This window comes from Somniosus microcephalus, unplaced genomic scaffold (assembly GCF_052327205.1).
Source record: "Somniosus microcephalus isolate GS21.2 unplaced genomic scaffold, FLI_Smic_1.0 scaffold1, whole genome shotgun sequence".
Lineage (NCBI taxonomy): Eukaryota > Metazoa > Chordata > Chondrichthyes > Squaliformes > Somniosidae > Somniosus > Somniosus microcephalus.
The window spans coordinates 5129357-5134632 of NW_028225188.1; positions in this window are offsets into that span (position 1 = coordinate 5129357).

A 5276-nucleotide genomic window follows, 5' to 3' on the forward strand; every position below is an offset into this window, starting at 1 on the left:
GCGCGCGTTACCTCGAAAGAAAGCTTACGCTTCCGGGACAGTCGTAAGCGTATTTACTTTTCGGTCGGACGAAAATTGTTCGCGCCTTATGCAAAAAACCTTCAAAATTAAACTCATTATCTGCTAGCATTGATTGACTGACGTCAAGGTTCGACCAATCCTGTTCCATCACGATTGACCAATCCTACAGTACGGTCCCCTGATGGTTGGCCAATCGGTGTGTGTGTGGGCGGGACTATTCGTTTTCATCTCGGGGATGTGGCAGCCATTGTTTAACTACCAGCTCTGACTTCAGCTTCCAGCTCAAATGACTTCAGCTTCCAGCTAAAACTACTTTGAAAGTTAGTATCTCTTTTTAAAATAACATAAGATTTACCAAAAACATTTTATAAGTACTTTCACTTTCATTTTTCAAGCTTTTAAAAGGTAGACAGACAGGGACACAGACAGGGCCCTAAAGCCTGGGACTCGATTTAAAATGTTGCCCAGCACCAGATTCACAAAGGGACACAGACAGGGCCCCAAAGCCTGGCACTCGATTTAAACCGCCTGCCCCAAAACAGCCCTGGCAACGCCGGGCTCCCCCCAGCTAGTCCATTAATAAATGCATCCCGTACCGACTCTTCCTTATGTTCTTCTGCAGACACGGCCTTATAATTACAGTTAGCACCAAGGCGCCGGAGTGCCTGTAAATAAGCATCCAAGGATTCTCCCGCCTGCTGCCTACGGGCAGATAAAAGATGACGTGCAAATACCTCATTTTTGGGTTTAACAAAATTTTTTCCCAACGTAGCAATAGCCAATTCATAAGTTTCACAGTCCAAAATATACTTGTACACATCCGGAGCAATGTAGTTGATTAGTATATCCAACTTTAGAGATTGCTGATCCAACACACCCAAAAGGTTTTTAAATGTACGATACCAATGTTTCCATTGATCATCCACTCCTGCAGAATTAAGGTCAGCATTAAATCGTTCCGGTCGAAGATATCGTTCCATTATAGCAAAAGGTTAATAAATTGAAATGAAGAGTAGATTGCCTTTCAAAAGCTAGGCTTTATTAACCTTAAAAAACCAGCAGTACATATTAAACACCCAGTCTCCACCAAACTGTGGAGAACTGAATTTAAGATGGCCACCACCGGTCACATGACATCAACTAACCAATAAGTTTACAGCATATATCTCAAGGCAGGAAAACAGGCAACCAATTACAATGCTTCTTATAAAACAAGAATAATCACCACAGATAGAAAACTGGTTGGCAGACAGGAAGCAAAGAGTTGGAATAAACGAGTCTTTTTCCGAGTGGCAGGCAGTGACGAGTGGGGTAACGCAGGGATCGGTGCTAGGACCCCAGTTATTCACAATATATATTAATGATCTAGACGAGGGAACTAGATGTAATATCTCCAAGTTTGCAGATGACACAAAGCTGGGTGGGCGTGTGTGCTGTGAGGAGGATGCAGAGAAACTCCAGTATGATTTGGACAGGTTGGGTGATTGGGCAGATGTATGGCAGATGCAGTATAATGTGGATAAATGTGAGGTTATCCACTTCGGTGGCAAAAACAGGAAGGCAGATTATTATCTGAACGGCAACAGATTGGGAGAAGGGGAAGTGCAACGAGACCTGGGTGTCCTTGTGCACCAGTGGCTGAAGGTAAGCATGCAGGTGCAGCAGGCGGTTAAGAAGGCAAATGGTATGTTGGCCTTCATAGCAGGAGGATTTGAGTACAGGAACAAGGATATTTTGCTGCAGTTGTACAGTGCCTTGGTGAGACCACACCTTGAGTATTGTGTGCAGTTTTGGTCACCTTATCTGAGGAAGGATGTTCTTGCCATGGAGGGAGTGCAGTGAAGATTCACCAGACTGATTCCTGGGATGGCAGGAATGATGTATGAGGAGAGATTGGGTCGCTGGAGTTCAGAAGAATGAGAGGGGATCTCATTGAAACTTATAAAATTCTGACAGGAGTGGACAGACTAGATGCAGGAAGGATGTTCCCGATGGTCGGGGAGTCCAGAACCAGGGGTCACAGTCTAAGGATAAGGGGTAAGCCATTTAGGACAGAGATGAGGAGGAATTTCTTCACCCAGAGAGTGGTGAACCTGTGGAATTCTCGACCACAGAAGGCAGTTGAGGCCTATTCATTAAATATATTCAAGAAGGAGTTAGATATATTTCTTAAGGTAAAAGGGATCAAGGGATATGGGGAGAAGGCAGGGACAGGGTACTGAATTTGGATGATCAGCCATGATCTCATTGAATGGTGGAGCAGGCTCGAGGGGCCGAATGGCCGACTCCTGCTCCTATCTTCTATGTTTCTATGTTTAGGCCGCAACTGGAGTATTGCGTCCAGTTCTGGTCACCACACTTTAGGAAGGATGTGAAGGCCCTTGAGAGGGTGCAGAGGAGATTTACCAGAATGGTTCCGGGGATGGGGGATCTTAGCTACAAGGACAGGTTGGAGAAGCTGGATTTGTTTTTATTAGAGTAAAGGAGGTTGAGGGGTGATTTGATAGAGGTATACAAGATTATGACGGGTTTGGATAGGCTAGACGGGGAAAGGCTGTTCCCACTAGTTGATGGTACAAGGACTAGGGGACACAGATTTAAGGTTTTGGGCAAGAGATACAGGGGGATGTGAGGAAAAACTTTTTTACGCAGCCACTGGTGAGGACCTGGAACTCGCTGCCGACGGAAGTGGTGGAAGCGGAGACACTCAATGTTTTCAAGGGGAGACTGGCTAGGCACTTGAGGGAAATAAACTTGCAGGGCTACAGGGAATAGAGCGGGGGAGTGGGACTGCCTGGATTGCTCGACAGAGAGCTGGCACATACTCGATGGGCCGAATGGCCTCCTTCTGTGCCATTATGACTGACTCTATGACTTGCATTAGAATTTGAGACAGTCTTTTTAATCTGTTAGATTAGGTGAAGCGCAAACATTCCACACGGGGGCCCATCGGATGGCATTGCCTGTTATATCTGTTGTTTGTAAGTTAGGGTCTGGACTTTGTTAATGTATCTTTAATTTGGCCAGTGAAGGCCCAACCTATGTTTCTTCCATTGTTACGAATAACCATCTTATAATCTCCACAGATAGAATTTGGAGTTTGTTTAGCAGAACTGCTTGCGAAGATAATTAAAAGTTAATTAGGAAAAGAGATAGAATGAAAGGAATTTGAGGAGGCTAAGGTATCCACCTTAGAATGGGCCATTTGCTAAATGGAAGTGAGATAGCGACTGGCTGAAGTGAGACAGCTCTGGCTGGGGCCATGATTAAGGGGGACTGGGTCTGGCCTTGTACTTGCTGGGTCAAGGAGGACAGAGACAAGAGAGATAGACACAAGTTCCAAAGGAATAACCTTCAGAAAGATTAAACAAGAAGACAAATTGGATGAAGCAATGAGACCCTCTTTTGGGGAGGGCTTTCATCCAAGAATCGAGACAAAGAACTTGAGCTATCATGGTGTGATGAGGTTTTAGAGGAACCTCGATAGGTTAAATGGTCTTGTCAATAACTTGGCCTCAGGCCCACCCCTAAAAAGTGAATAAAGTGACCCCCCCGAGTGCTTGCCCACACGGACGGTGGAGGGGAGAGCTGAGCAGAAGTTGGGCTGGTCGAACATTCTTTTGAGAGTGATCCCACACTCACCATCGGAGGTTCTAGAGAGAGAGAGAGAGGTCAGAAACCAGAGAACTGTTCACACACGCCAGCCGTCTGTCTGATCGGGACCGGTGCCAGCTGCTTGTCACGGTCGTATGTTTTTGCTGTATAACCAGCATGTTATATTCCATCTTAAACAATGATTAAACACATTATACCCACCATACTGGTTTGCAGTCGGTCCTGATTATTTGAAAGACTGGAGACAAGCTACTAAATGGCCTAATCTCTACAATTCTGGGGGGGTCACAATTGACCAGAACCTTAACTGGACCACCCACATAAATACTGTGGCAGCAAGAGCAGGTCAGAGACTGGGTATTCTGCAGCGAGTGTCTCAGCTCCGGACTCCCCAAAGCCATCTACAAGGCACAAGTCAGGAGTGTGATGGAATGCTCGCCACTTACCTGGATGAGTGCAGCTCCAACAACACTCAAGAAGCTCGACGCCATCCGAGGGTACTTAAGGAAGTGGCCCTAGAAATAGTCGATGCATTGCTGGTCATCTTCCAAAATTCGATAGACTCTGGAACAGTTCCCATGGATTGGCGGGTAGCTAATGTAACCCCACTATTTCAAAAAAAGTGGTAGAGAGAAAACGGGGACTTGTAGACCGGTAAGCCTGACATCGGTAGTGGGGAAAATGCTAGAGTCCATTATAAAAGATGTAATAGCAGAGCACTTGGAAAACAGTGACAGGATCGGACAAAGTCAACATGGATTTACAAAAGGTAAATCATGCTTGACTAATCTACTGGAATTTTTTGAGTATGTAACTGGTAAAATAGATGAGGGAGAACCAGTGGATGTGGTGTATTTGGACTTTCAGAAGGCTTTCGATAAGGTCCCGCATAAGAGATTAGCGTGTAAAGTTAAGGCACATGGGATTGGGGGCAAGGTATTGACTTGGATACAGAACAGGTTGGCAGACAGGCAGCAAAGAGTTGGAATAAACGGCTCTTTTTCTGAGTGGCAGGCAGTGACTACTGGGGTACCGCAGGGATCGGTCCTAGGACCCCAGCTATTCACAATATATATAAATGATCTAGACGAGAAAACTAGATGTAATATCTCCAAGTTTGCAGATGACACAAAGCTGCGTGGGCGTGTGTGCTGTGAGGAGGATGCCGAGAAACTCCAGTATGATTTGGACAGGTTGGGTGATTGGGCAGAAGCATGGCAGATGCAGTATAATGTGGATAAATGCGAGGTTATCCATTTTGGTGGCAAAAACAGGAAGGTAGATTATTTTCTGAACGGCAATAGATTGGGAGAAGGGGAAGTGCAACGAGACCTGGGTGTTCTTGTGCGCCTGTCGCTGAAGGTAAGCATGCAGGTGCAGCAGGCGGTTAAGAAGGCAAATGGTATGTTGGCCTTCGTAGTGAGAGGGTTTGAATACAGGAACAAGGATGTCATGCTGCCGTTGTACAGGGCCTTGGTGAGACCACATCTTGAGTATTGTGTGCAGTTTTGGTCGCCTTATCTGAGGAAGGATGTTCTTGCCATGGAAGGAGTGCAGCGAAGATTCACCAGACTGATACCTGGGATGGCAGGAATGACGTATGAGGAGAGATTGGGTCGATTGGGCTTATACTCGCTGGA